General features: G+C 53.7%; 1 protein-coding gene across 6 annotated transcripts in view; it reads left to right on the forward strand.

The window, feature by feature from the left end:
* The window catches only part of DNAJB6 (DnaJ heat shock protein family (Hsp40) member B6), a 77,468-nt gene extending 75,494 nt beyond the window's left edge, over positions 1-1,974 (forward strand). For 5 of the 6 annotated variants that reach the window (XM_082398859.1, XM_082398860.1, XM_082398865.1 and 2 more), the window contains one exon: positions 1-1,974. This exon is cut by the window's left edge. The gene's annotated coding sequence lies outside the window, so the exon portion shown is untranslated. The other variant, XM_082398861.1, reaches the window with a different exon arrangement.
* The last annotated feature ends 11,974 nt before the right edge of the window (positions 1,975-13,948 follow it).

Here is a 13,948-nt window from a genome sequence, read left to right on the forward strand (position 1 = left end):
GAATTGTCATTGTAACAATATTATGTCTTCTGATCCATGAACGTGGGATGCTTTCCATTTATTCAGACCTTTAGTTTCCTGCGACAATGTTTTGTAGTTTCAGAGTGTAAGTTTTGCATTTTTTTGTTAAATGTGTTCCTAAGTATTTTATTCTTTTAATGCTATTATGAATGGAATCATTTCTTAATTTCATTTTCAGATTGCTCATTGCAGTTGTACAGAAATACAATTGATTTTTGCATATTGATCTTGTATCCTACAACCTTGTTGAACTCATTCATTAGTTGTAATACTTTTTGAGTGATTCCTTAGGGTTTTCTATGTTCAAGATTATGTCATTTGCAAATAGAGTTTTATTTCTTCCTTTCCAGTTTGGATGCCTCTTATTTCTTTTCTTGTCATATTACCCTGGCCTGACCCTCCAGCAGGACGTTCAGTATTGGCAGTGAGAGCGGACTCCCGTGTCTCATCCTGGTCTTAGGAGGGGAGCCTGCAGCCTTTCACCACGTGTGATATCAGCTGTGGGTTTTTTCTAGATGCCCTTTATCAAGTGGAGGAAGTTCCCTTGCATTCCTAGTTGTTGTTGTTGTTGGGTTTTTTTGAGTATTTTTATCATGAAAGGGTGTTGGTTTTTGTCAAATGCTTTTTCAGTAAATAAGATGATCATGTGATTTTTGTTTTTAATTCTGTTCATCTAATGTGTTACATTAATTGATTTTCGGATGTTAAACCAATCCTGTGTTCCTGGGATAAACTCCACGTGGTCATGGGGTATGATTCTTTTTCTATGTTGCTGGATGTGGTTTACTAGTATTTTGTTGAGGATTTTGTTGTCCATATTCAGAAGAGATATTGATTTGTAGTTTTCTCATGATATCTTTGTCTGGTTTTGGTATCAGGGAAATACTGACTTCATAAAATGAGGCATATTCATAAAATAAGTCTCCCAATCTGTGAAGTGTCTAGAATTTTGCTGGGGGGTCGACATGAAGTGTGCAGGTCCTAGAATCTTCAAGCCAGTTTTTTGGCTTTGAGTTTCCATTTGCAGATTAGCTTTGTCACCTTGCAAAGACTTCCAGAGTGAATTTAGACTGAAATATTAGAACTTTGACCGTTGGAGGTGCTACCTTTCACCTCATGTCCAGTGAAATATTTAATTAATGAATGAATGAGCTCCCTACCCTCCTCTGCAAATTCCAGGGTGGTCAGAACTATGTTCACTCTCCCAACTTTTTGAGACTTCTCCCAAACTGAAATTCCCTGTCTGCTAGATGCCTGTTTTTCACGCTTTTAGTGCTACTACTAATGCCTCATGGTCACTCAGCACTTGCTGTCTGTAAACCTCTTGCACACGTGACCTCGTTTGATCTTCACAAAAACCTCTGCAGGCGCAATTTCACAGCCTCCGTTTTCTGGACGAGGAAACTGGAGATGGCGGGTGAACTGCCACCGCCCCTGTGACATCGGGTTGGGGGGAGGACATGCTGGACCGTCTGCACTCAGCTGGGGCTGGCCCACAGCTGCCCCCGTCTCCGCCCTCGTCACCCCACCCCTCTGCCTGCTCTGCTCAGAGCTCTGGGCCGCCGGAGGACGACCGTGTCCCTTAAGGAGGAGGAAGCATGGACGCTACTGAGGCTTCCTTGGCAATTTGTTCTTTAATCAAAACCATCACAATTTGTGGCTCCATCTTGATTACGCCTCTCCCGCGGGCACCCCTGATTCCCTGCCTCATCCTTGATTTTTTATTTAATTTTTTCCCACTCTTCGTTCTGATTTCTAGGTCAGAGACTTTGAGACTCATTCTTGCTTCAAGTGGGCTTGGCGATTCTGCCCGGCATGAGCTTGTTCCTGAGGGCGAGGGTCGGGGGTGTCCGGAGGGGCAGTGGGCGGCCCCCGCAGTGCAGGCCAGGGGCCCGGGCGCTGTCCTCCTTGACCTCTCTCTCTCTTTTTTTAAAATAAATTTATTTATTTTCATTTTTGGCTGCGTTGGGTCTTTGTTGCTGCGTGTGGGCTTTCTCTAGTTGCGGCGAGCGGGGGCTGCTCTTCGTTGCGGTGCACGGGCTTCTCATTACGGTGGCTTCTCTTATTGCAGAGCACAGGCTCTAGGCACGCGGGCTCAGTAGTTGTGGCTCACGGGCTTAGTTGCTTCCTGGCATGTGGGATCCTCCCGGACCAGGGCTCGAACCCGTGTCCTCTGCATTGGCAGGCAGATTCTTAACCACTGCGCCACTAGGGAAGTCCCTCCTTGACCTCTCTTGAACCCTAACCCCTGCCGAGCCAAGGGCCGGGTGTCATGTTCTCAGCTTCCCTGGCCGAGCCAGGCTTACCCAGGATGCTGGGAGGCCCTTTACATGGCCCTGTCCCGGGCGGCCGTGGGAAGTGGGGTCTAGGATCCCAGCATCTGCCTGTCTTGGGAGGAAAGTCTCCTGGGGCCTCCGGTCCTGATGCAGGAAGGCTTCCTCCTGCGCCCCCGGGGTCCGCTCTGAGGGAAGCGGGAGGAGAGAGAGGACAAGACCCAGGACTGTCCTGGGCGGTGCGTCCCCCTTTGTGCCTTTGAAGGAAGAAATCAGCGTCTGCATCACCGGTCACATTGCCGCCCGTGAGCAGGGTCAGCGAGGGTCGCTTCCCCTCTTGGGAGGGGGGACGGTGTTGTCTGACACCCTTTTCCTCTCCTTCTGGGGGAGGCGCTGACGGGGGGTCACCACCAGCCTCTTTCTCCGACTGGGATATTACCCCAAGGCTGCTTTTCCTTAGCAGAATCTGAGGGGTGGTAAGGCCGTGGGGCGCTTGATGGGCCCGTGCCGAGATCCAAGGCCCCCGGTGACCCGCTTTCCTCCTTCTGCCACAGCCCCTGCCCCATTGGTTCCCAGTCCTTCTGAAAGTTCCAGCATCCACCAGAAGCTGCTCTCGCCACCCCCCTACCAGGCCATAATCTCTGGAACTTTCTGACTGAGGCGGGTTTCCTCACGCCCAGCCCTTGGTTAACAGCACACCCCCCATCACACAAATGCTCATTCAGGAGAAGCTGGAAAGCACAGGAAAGTTGGAGGAAGGCTGTAAGAATCATTAATCACCCATCACTGAGAGATCAGTGTTGTAAAAGCTTTAGAATATTTCCTTCCTGTTCTCTGACTAGTTCACAGATTTTGAGTGCGTACAGCTTTCATTAGAAACAAAAGTGAAATCCTCACATAGACACAGTTTTGAGTCCTTCCTTCCCACTTAATAGTATGTGTCCTGGTCATTTTTCACGTCATCAACACTTTTCAAGACATCATTGAAATAGCTATCGAGTCTTCCATCCTTTGGAGGTGTTACAGTGTGCTTGGTTCCTGTTTTTTATTTTTAAATTTTTATATTGAAGTATAGTTGATTTACAATGTGTTAGTTTCAGGTGTACAGCACAGTGATTCAGTTATAGATATACATATACATACATATATATACTTTGTCAGATTCTTTGCCCTTATAGCTTATTACTAAATATTGAGTATAGTTCCCTGTGTTATGTAGTAGGTCCTTGTTAATTATCTATTTTATATACAGGAGTGTGTATCTGTTAATTCCAAACGCCAAATTTACCCCTCGCCCCCCCCACCCCTTTGGTGACCATAGTTTGTTTTCTGTCTGTGACTCTGTTTCTGTTTTGTATATGAGTTCATTTGTGCTTGGCTCTTGTTAAAGCTCAACATGGAAGCAACTCTGAACATGGCCAGTTCTCCCAGAAACGTACTTCCAAGACGGCAGCTACACGCCCTGCTGGCCCCCTCTCTGGCCCACAAGGCTGCGGACGTGATCATCTCGAGGCACTAGATGTGTGTGCACGCGTGTGTGTGTATCTGCGCGTGTGTGTGCCTGTATGTGGTGTGTGTGCGTGTGTGCAGGCGCTCGCGTGCCTGAGATCAGACGCGGGCGCAGAGCTGGCGACACAGAAGTCCTTGCCTGCTTCTCTCTGGGGGCAGGAGGGTCCAGGCTTGTCTGGACACATGTCACAGCCACTAAAAGCAGACAGAGGTGATACACGCGGGCCACGGAGTCCCCTTGGGATGGAGGTCACCGGGCGCGGCTGAGCTGGGAAGGGCCGGGGGCCGTGCCGTGGTTGCCAGCCCTGCAGACTGTGGGTGAGAAGCACGAACTGGGCAGCAGAAGCCCTGCTGTTTCCCGTTTGCCGTCACCGGGTGGAAGGGGGTGGTGGCGACTTCGGCTGCGAGCAGTTTCCAGCGTGAGGCCCACCCTTTCCGGGGAGCTGTGGCCTGGCTTGAACGGTCGCCTTCCCCACGTTTTGTCACGGACTAAGCACGTCCGAACTCTCTGCTCACTGTGTGATCTCATAATGACGGGTGGCTGGTGAGGATTATGTTGCTGCCCAGTTTTCAGGGTCTTTGTTTCTTTTTTAGGGAACACACTGTGATAAAGGAGAAGTGTGTAACGTTATTTAAAATAACAGGTATCTTTGGATTCCTACTCTAAGTTTTTACCAATATGAGAGGAAAACAGATGGACTAACTTGAATTTTGTGCTCCTAGTGGCTCTTTAAAAGCCGGTGCTTCTCCCCAGAGGATGCTGCGGGAAGCAGGTACGGCGAGAGCATCCCTGCAAGCCGGTGTCTCCTCCAGCCACGCGGACCAGCGGGTCCTGGGGTTACGTTGATAAAAGCTCAGATCTGCTGTACACAATCTTCCTTCCTTTGTGGCTAATTGCAGGGCAGAAAAGATAGTTACATGTCCCGTATACCGACGTCCCCTGCAGCCTCTCGCGTTCCCACTGCAACGAACGTCTCTGAGTGTGTTGGCGTGCTTTCTTCTTTAAAGCGTGATGAGCTTCCTGGAGCCGACTCGAACTCTGCAGAAACGTAAGCGTGGCTTTAAATCTAAATCATTACTGAAGGTGACGTTTTCATGTGACTTGATGGGAAACCACCCATTTCAACAAAGAAAAAAATACCACTTATTTTTCAGAGATGAATCATTCTTGCAGTAATATTCGAAGACCCATCGGCATGAATTGAGGGAGGGGATCACCTCTCGTGAGATCTACTCTCAGGACAGTTTCAAAGGAGAGACCCTCCCACCTCCCAGAGGGGCTTTCTAGTGGGACGTGGACTCTGAGCATCTTGCAGGTTCCTCGTTTTTCCTGGCAGCTTGCCCAGGCTCTTGCTAATTTATTCAATTCACTAGAGTTCAACGTAGGGCAAGGGGTCCCCAGATGTGGCTTGGAGCATCCGTAAGAGATTTTTTCGTCGCTCCCAGCACCTGAGCTACGCACGCAGGCCTGCGGGACACGGAGGCCTGCCGGTGAGGGGCTCTGGGCTGCCCCCAGATCCGGTGCAGATCAATGAGCTCTTCATTCAGGTAGAAGATAAACGCAGAAGGTTTCCCCTGAGCCTATTCTGCGGCCAGCATGCCCGTCTGGAGGGCATCAGACGGGCCCCTTGGAAAAGTGGTGTTTGTGGCATGAGGCTGCTGGGTCGGCTTCTTTGGGTGTCTTCACGTGGGACAGGCACATTGAGTGCTCTGCCGTGGTAGACAGCACATCCTCGTGATGCCTTCGAGGGGAAGGAAGAAAAGGTGTCTGTGCGTGTGACTCGGAAGCTCGGAGCTGCAAGACTCGACAGCCAGATTCTGCTGCCGGGTCCAGCGCTGACGCCGGGGCCGTCGGCGGTGGGGCGGCTGAAACAGAACCCTTCCTGCTTTCCAGAGAACCAGTGTGGACTGCATGACGTGAGCTTACCTGCTACTCCGCCGAGAGCCGGCTGGACACGACAGTCACTGCTGCGGCGAGGGCGTCGTCCTAAAAGACAGGATGAGCCCATACCTCGGCGGCGAGACTCCCACCTTCTGGATTCAGCGGGGGCGCCTTACCTGCGTTCCTCCTGGCCCGGGGACGGGTAGTACCACGTCCGTGCGTTGGTGCAGGCCCAGCCCAGACGAGGGGTCGGAACTGAGTGGTTCTGGCTTGGGGGTGGGTATCACACAGTTAAGGGGCCAAGAGCACTTCTCAGCAGTGTTCTGAAACCAGAAGGTGATTTGAAGATAAAGACGGAGGGTCAAACTAAGCTATTTTCCCACCGTCGTCCCCCGAGTGCCAACAGAGCTCTCTCTCAGATCGGCAGTCGGGAGCCTTTGTCGCAAGTCACATTATTTTTGTGAAAACTGCTTGCTAGTGAGAGATGGTGTTGTTTTAAATTTAGCAACGCGGGCTTTCGCGTCCACCAGCTAGCGTGGCGGCTACCGCGGCCCTTCGGAAAACCCAGGTCTTGCCCGGATTTTCGCTAATATTTTATGCAGCTCCAATTCTCCTGCTCGAGCCCAAGCCCGTGCTGCTCCCTCCCGAGTAATAGTTCATAAAAAGCCGATGCAGACGTGTGCCAGTCGCAGGCCCACGTCCTGTCACCGTCCCCTTCTCCCGCGGGCGGGGAGCCCGGCCCGGATTGGCTGCGCCCGCGTTGCCAGGACTCCGTTGCTAGGATGGTGCAGCCTCCAGGCCTGCAGGGAACACGTAATGAATTATGGATGGTTGGTTTTCTCCGAGAGGCCTGATCTGTAATGTAGATGAGCTCCAAGTCACCCCTTTTCTTCTGGCTTCTTAAGGAAAAAAAGAAATCAGCGTTTTAAATCAGAAGCTGGCTTTTACGAAGTCCCAGTTGCCACTAGAGAGGCTGGGCTGCCGACGTTAATTCTTATGCAAAGAGAGGGCCAGGGGTCAGTGTCTGTTATTTGTTCTGGAAAAGCTTGTAGGATTTTCACTGAACTCTGTGACCCTTTGGGGGCATCCTTTTGTGTGTGTGTGATCAGAGACAAAAATGGGATATAAACACCAGAAGTGGCATTTTCTGAATGTGAGACACTTTTCCTCTGGGCCTGCGGTGCCGGGAGTTGGCAGAGCAGTTAGGACTCATCTCTCCCTCCGCCCTCTCGCTGGACCTCCGCCCCAGAGGCAAAGGAGACCCAGGCCTTTCTCTCCTCCGCAGAGCGTGGGTGGCGAACGCCTCTGTCATGGCCCGCCCTCCTTCCGTTTCGGTTGGAGAGGGTCCTCGCGCCCTTTTCGGGCGCTGCTGCATTCGCAGGGGCCTGTGTTGCTGAGATGCTGTCTGCATGGGGGTCTCTGTGCTGCCCACCGCCCGGCCTGTAGTGGACCGAGGGGGACCAGGGGACAGAGGGCTGGGCCCCCCGCCTGCCCCTTCCCCGCCGCCTCGCTCAGGCACTGGTGCTCTGAGTAGCATCTAAGGGCCGCGTGCTCCATAATAAAGAAGGGGAATGTTCCAGAGTAAATGCCTCAGGGTTAGAGACCCCTCCTGCCCGGGGAGGGAAGGGTCCACCGTGAGCCCTGCGCTCCAGACTCACCTTCCTGCCACGTTCCCACGGCTCCCCTGCCCGGCTCTTCCTCGGAGGCAGGAGGTGAGGGTCGCGAGGACAGACAGACTCACAGACACAGGAGGCGAGGCATGCGGGCGTCGGGGCTCAGCACGCAAAACAATAAGCCACTTTTCTGGAGAGGCCCTGAACTCAGCGAAAATGCGTGTTATTACCTGCCCCGGCCAGCAGGTAATCTCTCACCGCCGCAGAGAGACCCACAATTATTACAAGGAAGAAAGGAGAGAGAAAGAACTTTATTTCCAAGAGGCAAAGCCTTTATTCCAGAACGATGGAAAAGCGGTTTAGGTGAAAATTACATTCGTCACCCCCGTATTAGTGTTTATTGAGCGAGGCCTGGCTTGGCCCAGGAATTTCAAAGAGATGCAGGGCCCCGAAGATGAGTGGCAGGATCGACTGAGACTCCTTCCCGAGCGTTGTGTGTCTGAAGTTTGATCTGTTCTGTCTTCTTGTTGAGCGAATGGTGGGTGGGTGTGGTTTTCAGAATTTCGGGGACGGTTTTAATGAAGGGCCATGGGTCACCTATTCTGCTCAGGGTCACCTAGAGACAATCATGGGTAATAGCAATTGTCTAAGAATTTAAAAGACAGCAAAATAGAAAAGCCAGGGGGACTTGGATCTCACCCCCGTCCACCTACAGAGGTGGTGGGAAAACGGAGGCGGTTAATCAAAAGACGCCAGCAAAATCCCAGGTGACAGAGGCAAACATGCAGGTGGCTTCCCCTCCCTCCCCCGCCTCCCCGCGTCCTCCAGCCGGTTCCCTTCGCCGCGCGTGTGCAGCCGGTTCCCTTCGCCGCACGTGTGCAGCCGGCCTGGCCTCCCCCCAGGAAGGTGGAGACAGGACAGAAGTCTCCAGGGGTTCCTGCAGCTCATGGAACTTGTGTGATGGGCTGACAGCACCCAGAGCTGGATGAACGTGAAGGGTTCTGTTTGGGAACATCTAATGCAGATGCGGCTTGTAGGAAAGTGGTGTTTTAAAGAATACGTTTTGTGCCATCCAGTTTCTTTACAAGAAACACAAAAACAAACAAACAAAAAACAAGACAAATAAACAAATGCCAAGGAGAATTCACCCAGCACGGAGACTCAACCCGTCTGCTAGCAGAGAGGTGACACTTCAGCTGAAACAGAAAGCCAGAAGTGCCTCCATTTCTGTATGAGGTAAAATCAATGCCACTTCCAGGAACCAGTGATTCTGTTTGGTTGACCAGCTCCTAGTGGTTATTATTATTTTTTAAAATCTATTTATTTATGGCTGTGTTGGGTCTTCGTTTCTGTGCGAGGGCTTTCTCTAGTTGCTGCGAGCGGGGGCCACTCCTCATCGCGGTGCGCGGGCCTCTCACTATCGCGGCCTCTCTTGTTGCGGAGCACAGGCTCCAGATGCGCAGGCTCAGTAGTTGTGGCTCACGGGCCCAGTTGCTCCGCGGCATGTGGGATCCTCCCAGACCAGGGCTCGAACCCGTGTCCCCTGCACTGGCAGGCAGATTCTCAACCACTGCGCCACCAGGGAAGCCTGCTAGTGGTTATTAATGCTTTATTAATTCCTTGGACACTCTGGCTTGTCGGGTCCGCTGAGCAGGGGGTAATTGCTGGGAGGGCGGGGTCAGGAAGAGCATCGCACCTCACGTCACAACCCAGACGAGGGGAGCACACAGGAAACGCCCGGAGTACGAGGAGAGGCTGGGTGCGGCGGGCTTATGCACGTGGCCCGAACAGCCAAGGGTCTTCTTGGCAGGAAAGGGAGGCTTTCCGACAGAGACTCTGGCTGCCTGCGCGCGAGCCTGCATCCGGGGCCGCTTCTGGTTGAATCGATGAAGCTAAACATCCAAGTGATGACTGAGCTATTTGCCAGCTACCCACATGCTGTTCACAGGGACTTCTGGACACCTGGGGACCCGAGGTAGCTACCTGTGTGGGCGTTTCACGTTGAGGAAGTGTCGTCGAGGAACAGGGTTAGCGGAGCGGAGGCCAGAGCCCCTGCCGCTGCCGAGGTTCTGCCTGGAGGCCGGAGTCACGGAGATGCCCAGCACGCTTTCAGGACATGACGGGACAATTACTTGGTCTCATTTTCCACGCCGGCCCCTGCTCCCCTCGGCCCCGTCCACGCTCCGGCTCTCTGGCTCCACTCTCCGCAGTGGGGCGCCCTCAAGGGTCACCTGGGTTTCACCTCGTCCCTCTGAGGGGCTCAGCCCCGGGGCGTGTCCTCAGCCAGCTCTTGCTGAGCCCACCCCTCCTGTTCCCACAGGACGCGGCCCTACTAGTGACACGGTGCTTTGTCATCTCCCAGGACAGCCCTCTGTCAGGCAGGCTCAGGACAGCTGAGAGTTCAACACAGACACCGGGAGTCGAGCCCTGACTGGCGCGTTACTTGCATATTTTATTTAATCTTCCCAGCACCCTTATCCCCATTTTGCCCATGAGGAACTGAAGCACAGAGAGGTGGAGTAACTTGCCCAAGGTCACACAGCTGGTCTCCAGGACCTGCATCCCGCCTGCGCGGCTGCATTGCCTCCATCAGGGAGGAGCAAGGACTCGCAAGCACGTCTTAAAGGGGAGTTGGCAGAGTGGAGACGGACAGCGTGGCTCCCGCGTGAGAGCAAAGACACAAACGAGAAAAGGAAATTGAAGTCCGGAAGCCCCAGCCTGCTCTGCGCTTCCTGAGCGCCCGCGCGCACTGCTGACCGTCACCGTCCAGAGCCCCTCTGCTTCTCGTAGGGGCCAGACTGGGAACCCGGGGGGGATAGGGTGGGGACCGACTTGCCCCCTTGATCGCGAGGGTGGTGCTGACATACCCCCTTGCACGGACCCTGCTCTCGGCTGCTGCTGGCTTCAGAGGCTGCCCTCTACGCCGACCCCACACACAGTGGGTCTCCGCCACACAGGCCAGGGTCCAGTGCAGGCTCTTGTCTGGTAGGAGGAAGAAAAAGCCGGGCGTGTTCTGGATGCTCCTGCGGGGCGTGTGGGTGCCGGCCCCAAAGGGACACCTGCAAACAGCCCGACTCAGAGGCGGCCTCCAGAGACCACCTGGAGGAGAAGTCCTGCCGACGGCAGAGCGTCCTCCGTGCACCTGTCAGCACCTGCTGGGAGGCAGCCTGAGGTTTGAATGTGCGTAGACCACGGGCGGCAGGTCAGGAAACTGGGAAAGGAGTCTGGGCTGGGAAGGTGGCTGGACACGTGTGAGTGGACACCAGGTGTGATCCCCCTGCTGCAGAGTAACAGCCGCTGGACAGAATCCCCCATGGGAGGAGGACCAAGCAGCCCAGACGACCTGCCAGCAGTGGCCTCTGAGATGTGCCCGCACGGTGGGCCCTGGAATGAAGTGGCCACGGGGATGGGCATGTGAGTAAAGTGCCCACGGGTCTCACAGCGTGGACTCCAAATAGCCAAGGCCATCTGGCCACTGCCGACAGCAAAGCTGAGCCCCTGACATGGCACCATCCCTCCCAGAGGCCGGCCTGGCCCTCGTGGGGAGCGACCGTGCTGAAGTCCTGGGGACGTCCGGCCGGACTTGCCCGGCGCTCTCTCCCACCGGCTCACAGGCTCACTTCCTGTCTTCCTGAAGTCCCCGCCCACCCAGCCGCCCTCTGTTTAGCGCCTTGGCCTTGTCTTCGCTGACCCCAACCCTGCTCATCTTCTAGGACCCGCCAGACTCTCCGTCCTCAGCATGATTCCTCTCGGTCTGTGGTCCCTTCTCTGACCCCCAGGGTGTGCCCTGTCACTTCTCTTCCCCTGGGGGTGGTCTTTCTGAGCAGAGTGTGTCTTGCCCTCCACGTGGACCGAAGACCCTGCGGGAGCAGGGCCGGCGGGCGCGTGCTCTCCCCGCCACGCCCCCCGTGGGCCGTCCCGCCGAGCTCCCCTCCGGAGCCGCTGGGCCATGAGCGGGTCCTTCACACCATTCACCTTCGTCTCCTTCTCGGCGTTTTCCGCCCTGACACACAGACGGCGCTCTTTCCGCTTCCCCCCTGAACACGGAGTCACCTCTGCGTGTCACAGAAGATTTAGGAATAGAAGGATGTCTACGGCATCCTCAGAAATTCTCCAGACCAGAAAACAGATGGCCGTGCAAAACCCTGATGGAAGAGCCGGCGGTGGCTTCTCGCCTCCCCTTCCCTCTATCGCGGCTGGAGCTGCTCTCAGAACACGGGGTGCAGGGTGATGACCCCTCCGGTGACAGCTGCCCCGGGACCGTCCACTGCGGTTCGCGTTCTCGGTCTCCTGCTTCCCACTGGCTTGTCCACCTCAGTCCAAATCCCAGCACAGAAGTTCTGGCCCCCGGAGCCCCCAGGATGTTTAGGAGGCAGGTGTCCGTCCATGAAGGCTGGACGGCTCTCACGCTGCCTGCACCTCCAGCCTCTGGGCGGTTACAGGGCCCTGGTGCTGGAGCTAGTGTCCGGGGGCAGTGGGGGGCTGCCGTGGGAGCTGCCGGCCCCGGGCCAGGCAAGCGGCCTCTGAGGGTGGAGGGGGTCAGGGGGACGTCCCGGTGCCTGAGCCGCCGGTGGGTGTCGTCGGCCACCATGGAGACGAGGGCGGGAAGTGTGTGGCCGGTCTCGTGTTAACCTCTCTGCTCTGTGGCCTGGAGAAGTGATGCCTCTGGCCATGCACAGCACAGACTGCGGGCTGGAGGTGAGGCGTGGACGCCACGGGGAGTGGAGGCCCCCGGGGCTGACACCCGCTCCACGCGGGCTTCAGGAGCCGGCGTCAGACCCGGTGGTTGAAGGTGCGGAGGTGCCGTGGACGTTTTCGTAGGACCTGGGCTCCTGTCCGACTGCAGACGGGCCCAGCCCAGCGGCCGGGGCCGCGGGGACCAAGACGTGGGCCAGGCTCTGAGCAGCTCGGCGGCTGCCGTGGCCTTGGGGGGCAACACAAGAGCCGGTCCTGCGTGTGTCGAGAAGGGCCTGGGACACACCCAGCTGGGGGGGACGTCCCACTGCTGGACCAGGAGGAGGGCCCGGCATCCGGCCTGCAGTCCCTGCGGTGGGTGGACAAAGCCGGCAGAGGAGTGCAGTTTGGACGGAGGGACGAGAGCTGGTGTCTGTGCAGATGGGGTCCCTTCCTCCGTCCCCCTTCCATCCCTCGTGGAGTGGGTGCTGTCAGCGTCTCTCGCCTCTTTACAACCCGATCCCCCGTCTCTGATCTCGGGGGATTTAGTAACTTACCGTCTTCTGGGAATGGCCCTGATCTCCCTCTGGCTCTGTGCTTTTCGGGGGACTTGGCAACACGTGCTCTAAACTTGGGGTTCTTATCCCCGGTCTTCACTGTGCAGCACATGCCTGGTTTATTTTTTGCGTTTCTTTACTTTCGGTTTTCAAACCATTTCATTTTAGACATGTTCTTATAAACTGTATCTGTTTTTTTTTAAGCTCCAATTTGAGATCTGGGATTTCTCTCTACAATCTTATTTTGTGTTATTTATCATGTGTCTTTCGTTGCTTTTTCCCCCTCCCTCACTATTTGCTGTTGGATCCAGCAAGTTCCTTTATTCTTTTTATCCCCTCCAGGACTCCTGTTCTTCTGCAGCTACCTTCACGGTAATAGGATGCCTGACCCACACGCCTGCTGTGACATCTCCTCCTCTGAACGCACAGGCCTCGGGATGGCTTCACTTTGATGGCCCCTGCCCTTCTCCCATGTTATTTTCATCTGACATTTTAATTCCGTTTTGTTTACAAGCCTACCCTAAAAGTTAGTCATTATGATCACTGCTTTTTACAGTCCAGTCTCTCTGAGTTCCTCCCTGGTTTTTACCAAGGTTCCCATGGCTTCTGCTTCTGTGTCTCTTTGGCTTTTCACCGTCTCCTACTGACGTGCTTTCTTCCTTTTAAATTTTAAATTGTATTTATTTGTTTGTATTCTCTTATTCCATTTTTTAACTTGGAAACATCGCAGACCCACAGGGAAGCTTCCCAATAGCAGAGAGACCATCTTCATGACCTTCGCCTGGGCTTACTCCGTTGGTTTCACCTCTCTCTCCATTCTCTTGCTTCCTAATGTGCGTGTTTACTCACAGGTGTATAGTTTTTAAAAAATTATAAAAGATGCTCTTTATTTTGTTATTTTTTTATGCTCAACTCTCATTTGTCTTTATTTTTTAAATTTTTGTTGGAGTATAGTTGATTTACAATGTTGTGTTATAATAGTTTCAAGTGTTCAGCAAAGTGAGTCAGTAATACACATACATATATCCACTCTTTTTTTTTTTTAAATTCTTTTCCCATATAAGTCATTACAGAGCATTGAGAAGAGTTCCCTGTGCTATACAGTAGGTCCTATTAGTTATCTACTTTATATGTAGTAGTGTGTCTATGTCAATCCCAATCTCCCAATTTATCCCTCCACCCCTTTTCCCCCTGGTAACCATAAGTTTGTTTTCTACATCTGTGACTCTATTTCTGTTTTGTAAATATGTTCATTTGTACCATTTTTTTAGGTGCATAGTTTTTAATTGGCTAAACCATTCGAGAGATGTGGACATTATGACACTTCTAAATACTGGAATATGTATCTCTTAAGACAAGGTGCTGTGTAACCGCAATAAAATTATCGAGTGCAGGAAATCTAAAATTTTACAATACACT

Source organism: Balaenoptera borealis (genome assembly GCF_965194805.1).
Source record: "Balaenoptera borealis genome assembly, chromosome: 7".
In the NCBI taxonomy this organism is placed as follows: Eukaryota; Metazoa; Chordata; class Mammalia; order Artiodactyla; family Balaenopteridae; genus Balaenoptera; species Balaenoptera borealis.